Raw genomic sequence first — 16,297 nt, 5'->3', positions numbered from 1 at the left:
TTATGAAGTTTGCGGAAGACCATTCTCGTTTCTCTTGGATTACTTGGAAACTTACTCACACTGGTACTCAACCTCGGGGTTGGTACGACAGCTTTCTCTTTTCTTCTTTTACAGGTAACATCGGGTTGTCTGGGGGCATTTTATTTACATTCTCTTCATTCACTTTTGCCATTCTATAAATCAATAACACACATGCATTAATACAAGATTGGACACAAACATACAAAACTATTTTAAGAAAATACAGGATTTTTTTGTGATTACAAAGTTATACAAATCATTTTTTTTTCAAACATGATTATGAACTCACCAACATTTTTATGTTGAACTTTTTAAATTAACTTGTATTCTCAGGAAACCGTTGAAGCAAGTTGGGACGAACAAACTAATGGATGTTTTGTTATATATCTATTTCATCAGACTTGAATTATTTTGGCATGTAATATTCAAATACAATACTCGATGTAAACAATGAATGTTGTTATATTACATGTGTGATGATGATGATGTTATGTTTCAATTATATACTCTGTGATGATACTACAACAATAGAGTCACGCTCAATCCCCCAAACGTATCTGCCGTCTGGTTCGGGGGTGTGACAGATTGGTATCAGAGCATTGTTTATAGTGAACTAGCATATCTAATCATACAAGATATGCAACTATAAATACAATGGGACTAAACTACTCTAAACGTAATAATTAAAATACATACCTATGTGTGCATTTTAGAGTAATAACACAACAAGAACAGTAAAAGTCTTTGGAGGATTTGAACATCGAGCTTAAACCCGGGCAGTTATGTAGTCGTATTGGGGGTGAATGTAGCCTGATCAACTACATTCATTCAAAATACGACCAACATGTGTTCGGGAGTAATTGTGATGCACAATGAATCAAAAACTTACCACCGAATTATCCAAAGAGCTTATAGAACCAAACCTAAACAAAATTTAAAATACTATAGGAGTATTTGGTGTGCTATTGGTTTCTAGTATTTATACACTTACGTGCAGACACTATGGCCAGGTATCATTAGCCAAGAGACCCCTATCTCCCTAGTCAGGGAAAGGCAGGGTGGCTTGACCCAGAGGAAGGCCCAGCAGGAGACTCGGAGGATGAACCAGAGGAGGAACATGAAGTAGAACTTGCAGATGAACCCACCGAGTCAGTGGTGGATCTCAAAGAGGAAGAGATCGAGGGAAATGACGATGATGACTCGGATGCAGAGTACGAGGTCATCAATCCTCCATACATGGCCAAAGTACCGACTTATCATTTGGGCCTCGATGGCCCCACGCCTCATGGGCACACGATATTGGAGATGGAGTCGCCAGCAAGGGATACGACCGCTCTACGGTATGAACCGAGGTCTTCTCGATCTTAGTCATGGGGGACCAGCTGACCGGGCCCTCTCAGACATGGCCCGGCGCACCCGAGATATTAACAACCAAGCTCAGAACACCCCAAATCAAACGGAACAAACATGGGCTGATGTTGAGAGAGATGAGAACCAAACACAAGAAGTGATCGGAGACTTCCAAACGAGACAGTCAGTTTGTGAGGCACAACTACGAGACATCGAGTGACAAGTAGCTCATCTCCAGGGTGCATCCACTTCATCAGCACCACCACCAGACACTCTCCACCACGATTAGGATTAGCTTTTTCCCCCAATACTATCCGTTATGACTCTCTTTCGTGTGCTAAGATGGTACTTACTAATGAAACAACTAATTGTTCTTCTTATTGTATGAATTCACTTATATGCACAACCGAACCCCCGAAACCGCTAGATACTCATGGATCTTGAAACCAAAACAACCTATATACTCTATGGATAGACTTAATATTCGTGCCAAAACTACGATTACCTACTACCATAAATACATCATATGGATGTAGATTGAAACATTGTAAACCATACGACAAAACGCGAAGTTTATAGAGTACAACCAGAAACGACCATCGTTACTTACGATCTTCCTTATCATCATGCAGTAGAAAATGTCATCCCATAGAAGTAACAGGCACACCTGTAAGACACCAATCCTGCAGATGGACGTTGCTACATTCCAAGCTGGCGTAACCGCTGCTATGGCACAACTCAACGCAAACAACACCAACAGAGGTGGAAATAGTGTCGACAACTCCAGTCGAAGCAACAACCCCGGAAACCAACGAGTGATAGCTTATCAAGGCACTCCAAACCCCAAACTTAAGAGCAGGAAGCGAGATTCTAGGAGTAAGAGAAAGGGACGGCCAACTCAAGGGTCCTCGAAGAAACAACATGTTGTTGCTGTCCATGCGGCCATGACACCTACTGCATCAACACCAGCAAGACCATATGTTGGAAGCCTTCCAAAATGCAATAAGTGCAATTTCCATCATAAGGAAGCCTGCCGGAAGCCGTATTGCAATAGATGCAACAAGAGAGGACACACCACCTGATACTGCAGATCTCAACCACGACAGAACGAGCAGCCAAACAACAACAACAACAACAACAACAACAACAACAGAAACCACATCAAAAATAACAACAACAACAATGTTGGGGCCAATTACACCTGCTATGGGTGTGGAGAAACCGGCCATTTCCTGCGCAACTGCCCCAAAGAAACAATTAGGGGGCAGGAACATCAAGAAGAGTGTTGACAATGGGTCAAGGTGAGACAATTCAAGACCCGACGGTTGTTACTGTTACATTCCCACTTAACAACACTTTCGCTTGCATTTTATTCGATAGTGGAGCTGAGCGAAGCTTCGTTAGTAACAAATTCAAACACTTACTAAAACAACGACCCCAGAAGCTAAGCGAAGCCTTCACGGTGGATATGGCTAATGGGCAAAACTGAAACAACCAAATATGTTTACGTAGGGTGCACATTAACACTAAACAATCATTCAATCCAAATAGATTTGATGCCATTAAATATTAGGAGTTTTGATGTGATCACCGACATGGATTGGTTAAGCCCCACCGTGCCAATATTATGTGCCACGAGAAGGACGTTTGCCTTCACCTCCCCAATCACGAAACTCTAATAATCTATGGTGATAAACCTGGCGCCAACCTTCGTCTTATCTTGTGCATCAAGGCACAGAAGTGCCTGCACAAGAAGAATTATGCGTTCCTCGCTCTTGTTGTAGATAAAGCCAAAAAAAGAAATCAACATTAAAGACATCCCAGTGGCATGCGAATTTTCGGATGTATTTCCTGAAGACCTTCCGGGAATACCCCCAGAAAGACAGGTCGAATTCCGCATCGACCTAATACCAAGAGCCACACCAATTGCCAAATCACCCTACAAGTTAGCTCCCGTCGAAATGCAGGAGTTATCCAGCCAACTAAGCGAGCTGCTGAGCAAAGGATTCATCCGACCAAGCTTCTCACCCTGGGGAGCTCCGGTCTTGTTTGTCAAGAAAAAGGACGGATCCTTTAGAATGTGCATCGATTATAGGGAACTACATAAGCTTACCATAAAAAATCGGTACCCACTTCCACGAATCGACGATCTATTTGACCAGCTTCAAGGAGCTAGTTATTTCTCAAAAAAAATAGATCTGAGATCCGGTTATCATCAACTTCGAGTTCGGGAAGAGGATATTCCGAAAACCTCTTTTCAAACGCGATACGATCATTACGAATTTGTCGTAATGCCCTTCGGTCTGACAAATGTGAAGGGTTTTGAGCATTCTGACACTCCTAAGGTGTACATGCAACCCTAGAAACCTTGGATCTATGTTTTACTATAATACATGCAAATTTGATTTCCAAGGTTCTTAACCTGTCTAGCATAGCATGGGGAACTTTTAATGATAAATGCTAGAAGAAGAACATACCTTTTGTTGTTTGGATTCCTTGAGAACCTTGTGAGCCTAGCACCTCAAGTGTGATGCCTCAAATGTCTCACATAACACCACAATACCTGGAATAACCTTGAGAGAAGTTCACTAACACCTCAAAATCGGCTAGCCCTCTTTAATTGCTTGTAATGGTGCCAATTTTGCTAGACAAGGGGTCTTTATATAGTTGTGACACAAGTAAGGTTACACCATGTAAACCCTAATTGTCATGGCTTTCCATATTCCATGATCCATGGGTTTGTAACCTCCATTGACTATCCATGGAGAACCTTATGGGTTTTAGCCCAATCCATACAAACCATGGATCATTAGCCCACTATACAAGAATAGATGATTTACACAATCAACCCCATATATTTAATTAGTCTCTTTTTGATCACCAAAAATACTAATTAAATAATATTATTAATATATTAGAACTTATAATATATTAATAATCCTTAAGTTTCCTTTCTCTCATTTAGTCTATCCAACTGTTGCAATGCCATGCAATCCAAATGGACCATGCCAACCGGGTCAAGTACATACCAGTAATAGTTATGGACTTAGACACCTTATCCAACAGTCTTCCACTTGGATAAATCAAATAACTATAACTGCAAGTATGACTTCAAGAACTGATCGGTAATCGTAGCTCTTTCAAGGTCTCGCGGAACTGAGATGATGATGATACGCCATTTAAGATAAGTGATCATATAATCCTCTGTTCTAGATATCAACCGGACAAATAGATGGAACAATGTCTTACTTATTGTCCACCAGTTTGTTTCCCGATTTCCGATTTGTTTGACATAGAACTTAATCGAACACATCAATTTAGTTCTGACCAGGCCCAATACATGGGTCAACACAAATCATCGAGGGGCCCAGATATCGCTTCTAATCCAAGAAGGAACAGTTAAACTTCGACTCATATGCTTGTTCTACTACTTGTTGAATTATACACAAAGGCACGTTTTATAACATCGAGTTACCAATGCGTTTTCGTACAATCAATGTATAACCAACTCATAGGCAACAACTCATATCTCTAATTTTGAATACTTATATGATATTACCGTCTCACGATCACTCGAGATAAATTCCATGAAGTGATACCAGTGAGCGTAGGTTGAATCCAATACTCAGAACTTATGAGCACTCATGAGTGTTGTAGCAACACTTTGCTATGTCCAACATCTTAGACATCTACAACCAACTACATGACAGTCTTGATTCATATCTACTTCCAACATATGACCGACTGTGGAGAATTTGAATAATATGAAATATCATAACATAATTATTTTGGAAGTCAAAACATGTAAAATGAAACGATAGTAAACGATTGAAAAAATATAGCAACACTTTACTCATAAATAAACAACAACTTTTATTTATCATCAAATGTCAACTACATTTTACACATTTCAAAGCTATCTAACTACTAAAACTAATATCATCCTTCAGCCCTATGCGCCTCGCATGTTGGAGATGCTTAAACCTACCCAGTCCCTTCGTGAGGGGAGCTGTCGGGTTCTCATCCGATGATACCCTCTTTTCCAGGAGGAGTCTTTCTTCTATTCGATGTCTGATGAAATGGTATTTTCTGTCGATGTGTCTGGATCTCCCGTGATCCCTTGGTTCTTTGGCTAAGGCAACTGCACTTTCACTATCACAGAAAATCTCTATAGGCTCCTTTATAGCTGGTACAACTCCAAGGTCTCCAACGAAGTTCTTTAGCCATATAGCCTCCTTTACTGCCTCGCTTGCCGCTATATACTCTGATTCGCAAGTTGAATCAGTCACTGTCTCCTGCTTGGAACTTTTCCAAGAAATTGCTCCTCCGTTTAAGGTAAAGACCCAGCCTGACTAAGAGCAGAATTATCCCTATCAGTCTGTGTAACAAACCGTTATTTCAAACCTATGTAATAATGTAGGTCAATTTGTAGTTCTTTTTAAAAACAATAAAGAGAAATTTTAGCATACTGTGTATATTTACATAATTGACCCTCAAAAATAAATTATTAAACAATCTCGATTGGGATGAACCAAGTGATAGAGATTGTAACAAGGTTTCCAAAAACATAAAGAACACTAAAATCCGAGTTATAACGAAGAAGTTATGACCAATCGAAGATCCGCGACAAAACCGGCAAAACACTTTTCAGTGTAAAAACTGAATTTTCAATAAAAGTCTTTTTAGCCTTAACAATCTAAATGAAAGTTGTAGTTTATGTTAAACCTAGAACTTTCATAAAAAGAACGGCAAAATCTGACTTCGTGTGAGGAAGTTACGATTTTTCTAAGTTTCAGTATAGCAGTGTACACCTAAAAACTCGAAATAAAGATCGAGTGATTTTTAGCCGACATAACCTAAACGAGAATTGAAGGTCTCGTCAATAGTAGTACAACGGTAAAAAGACAGACAAAAACAGACGTCGGATGAAGAAGTTATGAATTTTTAACGGATTTCCTGTCCCGGTCTGTTAAAAAAAATAATATTAAAAATAAAGTCAAAATTATCCGACGAAGTCTTAACGAAAGTCGTAGAGTATAATTTTACCTACGCGTGCATATAAAGAACGTCGAAAACAGAGCTCGTATGCGAAAGTTATGATTTTCGCAAGTTTTTGGCACAAAAATCGAGAAATGTTGAAAACCGGGCAATTTCGCATGGCTGACCTTCGGCCACGTCACCTCGCATGCGAGGCTTCCCCATGTCCGCTACGTGTCGTCTGCTGATTAGACCAAAGTCTCGTGTGGCGCCTTCTAATTCGACCAAGTCCGCGGTCCACTTACCTTCTGACACCCTCGAAGGAGACACCCCTCGGACCTCGTGGCACCTTCTCATTGGACCGAGGTTCGGTCCACTCCGGATCCAACACCCCTCGTCTCCCTGTCTCGCATCCGGACTTCGGACTCGTGGACCTCGCTGCTGACGACGCGTGTTGCTGACTCACCTTCATACCTGCACCCTCGCACCCTATATAAAGGGTGCGAGATCTCTCGGATTTCACACACATTTCACCCCAAAATTCATCCTTTTTCACACTTTCTACCCCCACAAGCATATTTACAATCCCCAATGCCCCGGTGTCATATCTCGAACCCTAAGCAAGCCTCGAAGTCCCGATATTCCCGAGAAGTTAACCTCTCTCCAGTCGAAACTCTGCCCGATTTAAGCCGGTTTTTCGTCAAATAAACTCCTTTCCGGGAAACGAAACGCTGTCCGAATCACCACCGTGAGTTCATACTCCCCGTATTTTCATAATTTCTACTGTTTTAAGGGGCAGGGGGAATACAAGCATAACACAAGAACTTTATATTATAAAAACATGATTTCAAATCATGATAAAACGACATTAAATCATCAAAAATACTCAAAACATTAAACTCTTTTATAAACTTATATTTTTCCCCAAAATTCATATTTGTATATATATATATATATATATATATATATATATATATATATATATATATGTATATAAATAAGATTTAAAAGGCTTAGGACTGATAACTCATTCTGGGTCCTTTTCCTTGTTTGGATGTGGGCTTATAGTACCGGTTATTTGTCCGAGTGTCGTTTAAATTTTACTTATATATAAAATCGTATATGTATATATATATATAAAAGTTATTTCATCAATTCAAATACCTTTGTAACATGTTGAGCAAGGGATTACATGCAAACATAGTTAAATACTGATTCAGAAAGTACATATAAATTATAATAGGTATAATTTATGATACATAGAACAATAATTCATGATTCAAGTATACTAGAATACACTGTTTTACAAGAAACAAGGGTTTTGATTCAGAACAAACCAAGGGTTTACACTTGTCAAATACATGTTCGGAATACTAATTCAAGAACATACTGTCAATCATTTATTTCAGAATGATTGGGTTTTCATGACTAATATACATGTAACGTTTATATGCTTTTTATGAGACATTCAATTCAGGTTGTTTAATTCATTTAGACATCCAAGGTAAAGTCCTGACATTATAACCAGAATCTCCAGCAAGGGGATCGAAACAAGTTGTGTGTAGATCTATATCGGGATTGACAACCCCGCACTCAGGCTGCTAGCTACAGTCAGGCATACACGCCAATGAGTGGCAATTGTTATCAACAGTTTAAACGCCCACAAAGCGTTTGTTTCAGGCCATCCTTTCATAGTATGGTTATAATAACTCATTAAAAAGATATTAACAATACGTTAATGTATAAACAACTAAACGAAAGTACACCTTCAAAGTACCAATTTACAGAATACAAACTACAATGGTTCAATACAGTTTTCAATAACACTGGTGGAGCCAGGCACACTCTCAGTTACAAGTTTTACATAAAGGAATACAAATACAAAACATTGATTTACAAAGAGAACGGTTTTATGGGAATAAAACTACTTTTCATATACAACAGAAAATATAGGATTTTCTGGAACAGTTTTACATATGCTAGATATAGAGACACCCTTTCAAACATAAACACTTATGTACTCACTCAACTTTATGTTGATACTCTCTTTTCAAATTACTTGTATTCTCAGGGAAATAATACACAGGTACTTCCCGAGCTTTTTGAGAAGATGGAGCTATTTTGAGTCATATCTTCTTTTGTATAACTATTTTGGTTCAATATACAATGATTGAACACATGTAAATACTTATACTTTTTAAATACAATGGTTGTTTGTACTTTGATTACTATGATGCATGTGTTGTGATACTACAATTGAAGTCCTCCACCCCCGGACGTTTCCGCCGTCTGGTTTGGGGGTGTGACAGATTGGTATCAGAGCATTGTTTATAGTGAACTCAGTATTTCAATTCATAAAAGATATACAAACTATAAATACATCGGGGCTAGGAGCTCTGACTACAAGTATACTTTTTAAAGATTTAAGTATTTTTACAAGAAGTATACTAACACTCATACCTACAAGTACAGTATCACAGTCATAAGAACTTAAAAGTATTTGGATGTTGAACACTATAGTCAAACCTAGGCAGTTATGTAGTCATATCTGGAATTAATATAGCCTGATCAACTATATTGATTTGAGATATGACCAACATGTATTTGGGAGTGATAGTAGTGTTGCGACATGTCTAAAACTTACCATACATATTCGGAAGAACTATAGAACAGAACACAAAGATTAAAATACTACGGAGAGTATTTTACTAACCTTACTTCTAATACAGAACCTATGGCTGAACACAATTTACCTGGGGACCCCTACAATCCACAAAATGCAGGCTGGATCTTAGACTCAGATCAAGAACCCTTTGAGGACAGCGAATCAAATGGTATGGATACAGAGCCACAAGTCTGCAACCGTGGGGAGCGTCCCCTGACACAAGATGAAGCTGAACCCATACCTGAGTGGGGCCAATACATAAACCATTGGAGTCCACAAGACGGCTAACGCCCTCCTTACGGAATGGCACGAGGTTTCTATAACGTCTCTATAGGAGGAACAACTGATAGAGCTCTTCTAGTTATAGTAAACCGAATAGCCCGGCAATTCGATCAATCAAGGATTTTGATTAATCGAATCCTTCAAGTGAATACGGTTGCGCAGGCTAACACTGCAGATATCCTTCATCTTGATGAAATGCAGGATGACACCCAGCACCATACCAAAGCCCTTCAAAGGCAACTTAATGTTGTTGAATCAGAGATAAGAGAATTGAGGGAGCATCAAGCTGCCGAAGAAAGCCGCTGGAAAGCACAAGACGAAGCGGAACCCAACAACCGTCGTAGCAACCGCCGCAAGTAGTGTTCGCACTACTTCTACTTTCTACTTTCTATATCGAATGTATATACTACTTTTCACGATATGTACAAAACCGAGTATCAATAAAACAATAAGCACTTTACTTCAACAAGATTTAGTACAATTTTCATAAACATCTTATTCCAAAGTTTTGGATCACAGAAATGTTCCAGTGTTATTTTTCATGCTTTCAATACGACCGCGGAAATTTTATTTTCGGTAGGTCGGTTTGATGTCGACACTTCCTCAGTATTGTGGTATATTATAGACCTGCTTTAAGGTCAAGTGTTCCAGATTACATATACTTAATATACCAATACAGTCGACATGTACATTCATACTCTTTGAAAAATAACCATTCAACACAAAGGCCACATCGGGACGAGTACAAGTCATAGCATACATGATCGAGCCAATAGTGAAAGCATATAGTACTCGACTCATCTCATCTATCTCAGCCTCTGTACTCGGGCTCTGAGTCTTACTCAATCTGGAGTTACTCTGGATCGGTAACTCTCATTTCTTGGAATTCTGCATGCTGAACCTATTCAGCACCTTATCCAAGTAGGTGCTCTGACTAAGTCCAATTAGTCTCTTACTCCTGTCTCTCAAAATCTTTATCCCTAGGATATACGTAGCTTCTCTAAGGTCCTTCATAGCGAAACACTTCCCAAGCCAGGACTTCACATCCTGCAGAGTTGGGAAGTCATTTCCTATGAGTAGTATGTCATCCACATACAATACCAAAAATCTAACGATACTCCCACTAGCCTTGACATATACACAAGATTCATCTTTACTCCTTAAAAAGCCAAACTCTTTGACTTTCTCATCGAAACAAAGATTCCATCTACGAGGTGCTTGCTTTAATCCATAGATGGATTTCTCAAGCTTACACACTCTATTAGGGTACTCTGTACTGACAAAACCCTCTGGCTGACTCATGTAAACATCCTCAGCCAACTTCCCATTAAGGAAAGCGGTTTTGACATCCATTTGCCATATTTCATAGTCATAAAATGCAGCAATGGATAACATAACCCTAATAGACTTAATCTTCACTACTGGTGAAAAGGTCTCATCATAATCAACTCCCGGAGTTTGAGAAAAACCCTTTGCAACCAGTCGAGCCTTATAAGTGTGTACATTACCATCCATGTCGGTCTTCTTCTCGAAGATCCATTTGCACCCGACTGTCTTACGACCTGGTACATTGTCAACCAAGTTCCAAACTTGATTGTCATACATCGACTGTATCTCGTTGTCCATAGGATCTTTCCATTTAGTAGCCTCAGGGCCTGCCATGGCTTCCGTGTAGCCGTTAGGTTCATCCAGACTTACCAGTGTGCTATCACTGATAAGTGTATCACCTTCCGCACTAATATGGAAACCATAGTAATGCTCAGGTGCATTCCTAACTCTCGTGGAACGCCTCAGAGGTACAGACTCGTCTGTCGGATCAACATGAGTTTCCTCCTCAGGTTGATTGCTAGGGTTTGAGGTTCCTTCACCACTTGACTCTTGAATTTCTTCAAGGTCAATTTGCCTCCCACTGTTTCCTTGGCTTATGAACTCTCTCTCGCGAAAGACTCTTCTCCTTGCTACAAAGACTACATTATCACTGGGTCTGTAGAAGAGGTAACCAAAGGATTTCTATGGGTAGCCGATGAAAATACACCTCTCACTTTGAGGTTCGAGCTTATCGTGAATCTCACGCCTCCCGAAAGCCTCGCAACCCCAATTCTTGATGTGGTATAGATTGGGAACTTTTCCAGTCCACATCTCGTGAGGTGTTTTGGCAACCTTCTTTGTAGAGACTAGATTAAGGATATGGGCGGCAGTCTCTAAGGCATACCCCCAAAATGAGATTGGTAGCGAAGCTCAACTCATCATGGAACGAACCATATCTAACAAGGTTCGATTGCGCCTCTCAGCAGCACCATTAAGCTGTGGTGTCCTGGGAGGTGTCAATTGTGAGACAATCCCACATTCCTTAAGATAGTCAAGGAACTCTGTACTAAGATACTCACCACCTTGATCGGATCGAAGCATCTTAATGTTCCTGCCCAACTGATTCTCCACTTCCTGTTAAAACTCCTTGAACTTTTCAAAGGTTTCTGAATTATGCTTGATTAAGTAAACATATCCATATCTAGTAAAATCATCAGTAAAAGTCACATAGAAGCGGTTAGCACCTCTTGTGGCGGTTCTGAAGGGTCCACACACATGAGTGTGTACAAGATCCAACAAACCTTCACCCCTAGCACAAGTACCAGTGAAGGGTGACTTTGTCATTTTCCCAAGCAAACAAGATTCATAACTATCATCTGACTTTAGGTCAAATGACTCCAAGACTCCATCCTTTTGGAGTTGGCCTATGCGTTTCTTGCTTACATGTCCAAGACGACAATGCCATAATGATGCTTTATCCAAGCTAGAGGAAGAATTGATACATAACACATTATTTCCTAAGTTATCTACAACCGACACAGTTTCATACACACCATCACAAGGTGATGCTTTAAAATAAAGAACATTATTAAAGAAAGCATTAATACCACCACATTCATTATCAAACGAAAAGGTAAAACCTTGTTTGTACAAACCATGAAAGGAAATAATATTTCTTGCCATTCCAGGCGAGTAACAACATTTATTCAAATCTAATGTTAACCCACTACTTAGCAACAAAGAATAAACTTCAATCTTGGTGATAGGTGTAACATTCCTATTTCCCATGATCAAGTTTATCTTCCCATGCTCCATATTTTCACTTCTTCTTAGTCCCTGCAAATCACAACATATGTGAATACCACAACTTGTATCAAGGACCCAAGAATTAGAATAGGGTGAGTTATTAGACAATATAGCGTAAATACTTGCATGGTTGGGTTTCACTTTCCCATCCTTAACATCTTGCAAGTACTTTGGGTAGGTTCGCTTCCGGTGTGACTTTTCATGGCAATAGAAGAATTCAACCTCTTTAGGGTTGGCAGAAGGAGTGACGAAACCTTTCTTGGTTCCACTTGAAGAGGAGCCATCAGGGGACTTTCCCTTGGTACCCTTCGAAGGGCTCTTCCTCTTCTTTCCTTTGCCTTGCCCGATTGCCAACACAGGGGCCGCGGTAGGAGTTGGAGTAGTAACAACCGACTTACCTTTAAGACCACTTTATGCGGTCTTCAAGAGTCCTTGAAGCTTGCTGAGTGTGACTTCCTCCTTGTTCATGTGGTATGTCATTCGGAATTGATCATAACAAGAAGGTAAGGAGTGCAAAATGATATCAATTTCCAACTCCTCTGGGAAGTTCACATTCAGTTTCAACAAACGGTCCACATACCTTTGCATTTTCTGCATGTGGCCTGTAATGGGTTCACCATCCTTCATCCGGGTTGTTATCATGGAGGATATGATTTCATACGGCTCTTGACGAGCACTCTGATGGTAGCGGTCCATCAAGTTCTGGTGCATCTTAAAAGGGTAGTAGTCCTCATAGGACTTTTGGAGCTCGACTGTCATTGTGGCCAACATATTACATGCCACTTTAGTAGCATCTCTCTCATGTGCCTGGTATTCAGCGATCTCCTCAGGAGTAGCAGACGACTCAAGTTCCTTAAGCTCCTTGTCGAGGACATATTCCTTGTCCTCATATAGAGTGACCATCCTGATGTTCCTGATCCAATCCATAAAGTTGGATCCATCGAAGATGACTCTCCCACAAAGGTTCATGAGAGAGAAGGAGCCTGTAGGGTTTAAGCCAGAAGCAACATTGTTGGAAGACATCTGAAAAGAAGAAAGACAAATTTAGATTAGATATAAAGATAATCCTTAATAAGACACCCAAATGTAATATTAAGGCTAGGACCCAACACAATATTTTATAACTTAGAAGAGGGATGCCATAATCCAAATTATAAAATATTTAAAGGTAGGTGAATGACTATTCACCAATTTCCACCATGAAAACGAAACAAATTATTAGGTTTTAATTGGTTTTGAAACTCCTAGATGCTTTGAGATTCATTGAACTTTTCAATGGCATGTTTCAATCTCGAGTGTGCCCTTCAAGTTTTGTGACTGGGATGCCGAGGATCACAAAACAAGGTGTGAAGTAACCATGCAAATTACTTGGTACTCTTAATGTTTATCACTCAATTGATGTGTCGGTTAACCACACGCGCTCCACCGACCTATGATAAACCTTAATCCACTCTTTGCCTACCTTGTTAAGTCCAGGTTAGTGTGCCGGTTAACCACACACGCTCCACTAATGACTTAATCAAAGTGAAAAGTGTAATTTCATGGGTTAGTACCTTATTCACATTTTCCTAAAGTAACTAAGATTGGGAATTTATAAAACATTTAGTTACTTTACATTCATCATACTTTTAATGAGGATTAAAGTCATTGTCCTACCCGTTCGGCTAACGACCCTCCACCAGTCAAGGAAGCGGTGGGTGAGAGTGGACACCCATTAAGCTGTCATTTTATAGGCAACAACCTTATACCCCCCTTATAGACCGGCTTCGTGAATGAGGCCTACTAACGGTAAAATGACTTGTTCTTATACATATATAATAATTATTAAACTTATAATATTATAAAGTATAAGGGTTGAATTTTAACTTTTAAAATTCTAGGGGTTGGAACGAAAGTTTTTTAAAATGACTTTACATGTTCCAAAACTTGAGGGCAAGTTTTGTAATTTTCAAAACTTTTCATCTTTCATAACTTATTAGTTAAATGGTTTATTAAAATGAGAGATTTTTCATTTTATGTAACCTATGTGTTTCATAATTGACTTTTAAAAGAGTGACTTTCGGTAATCCATAACTTGAGGACAAATTATGGATTCCATTAAAACACATAATGTTCAAGAATTAAACTAACAAGCAAGTTACAAATAATTCCTATGATCTTCTAAACTCATAAGTTCATGAACATGCATATCAACAATTTCAAGAATTATAAATAAACCATATAAAACTTGAAATTTTGATAATAGCCATTGAAAATGGATTAGCATAACCATTACACCATCTAAAACAAGTTTTATAAGACCAAAACAGTTTAGGGTAATGTTTCTCGTCCATTTCCAGCAGCACAACACGAAAAACTGCTCACTGGATGACAAACTCGTCAAGTTCTCAAAGGAACTCGTCGACTTCATGTATTAACTCATGAACTCGGCGAGTTTTTGGCCTGAACTCGTCGAGTTTTCTTGTCTGGGCAGTTTTTGGATTTTGAAAAACAAGTTTGCATCAAGTATCAAGTAAACAAGCCTAGGCTCTGATACCACTGAAGTGGTTTTGAGCGTTCTAACACTCCTAAGGTGTACATGAAACCCTAGAAATCTTGGATCTATGTTTTACTACAACACATGCAAATCTGATTTCCAAGGTTCTTAACCTATCTAGCATAGCATGGAGAACTTTTAAACATAAATGCTAGAAGAATAACCTACCTTTTGTTGTTTGGATTCCTTGAGAACCTTGTGAGCCTAGCACCTCAAGTGTGATGCCTCAAATGTCTCACACAACACCACAATACGTGGAATAACCTTGAGAGAAGTTCACTAACACCTCAAAATTGGCTAGCCCTCTTTACTTTCTTGTAGTAGTGCTAATTTTGCTAGACAAGGGGTCTTTGTATAGTTGTGACACAAGTAGGGTTACACCATGTAAACCCTAATTGTCATGGCTTTCTATATTCCATGATCCATGGGTTTGTAACCTCCATGGACTATCCATGGAGCACCTTATGGGTTTTAGCCCAATCCATACAAACCATGGATCATTAACCCACTATACAAGAATAGATGATTTACACAATCAGCCCTATATATTTAATTAGTCTCTTTTTGATCACCAAAAATACTACTTAAATAATATTATTAATATATTAGAACTTATAATATATTAATAATCCTTAAGTGTCCTTTCTCTCATTTAGTCTATCCAAGTGTTGCAATGCCATGCAACCCAAATGGACCATGTCAACCGGGTCAAGTACATACTAGTAATAGTTATGGACTTAGACACCTTATCCAACAAAATGCCCCCACTGCATTTATGTACCTCATGAATCGAGTCTGCCGCCCTTTCCTGGATAAATTCGTGATTGTCTTCATCAACGATATTCTTGTCTACTCTCGAAGCAAAGAAGAGCATGGTAAACATCTCCGTCAAATCTTAGAAACCCGAAGAGCTGAGAAACTCTATGCGAAGCTTTCTAAATGCGAATTCTGGATCCGCGGTGTAATCTTTTTAGGTCATGTAGTCAGCAAGGAAAGGATTCATGTAGATCCTTCCAAGATAAAGGCCATTGAAGGTTGGGCTATCCCGAGAACCCCAACAAAAATCTGTCAATTCGTGGGTTTTGCAGGCTACTACCGGAGGTTTATCCAGAATTTTTCTAAGATCGCCAAACCCCTTACAGCCTTGACACAAAATGGTGTGTCTTTCAACTGGGCGAAAAAGCAAGAAGCTGCCTTCCAAACCCCAAAGCGAGCCCTTTGTAGCGCACCAGTACTATCCTTACTAGAGGGAACCGAAGATTTCGTGGTCTACTGCGATGCTTCGAACCAAGGGTTAGGCTGTGTCCTCATTCAGTGCGGGAAGGTGATAGCTTACGCATCCAGGCAGCTAA

The sequence above is a fragment of the Lactuca virosa genome, chromosome 4, assembly GCF_052849685.1.
Source record: "Lactuca virosa cultivar CGN04683 chromosome 4, Lactuca_virosa_CGN04683_v6, whole genome shotgun sequence".
In the NCBI taxonomy this organism is placed as follows: Eukaryota; Viridiplantae; Streptophyta; class Magnoliopsida; order Asterales; family Asteraceae; genus Lactuca; species Lactuca virosa.
Note: the sequence above shows the minus strand (reverse complement) of the source record.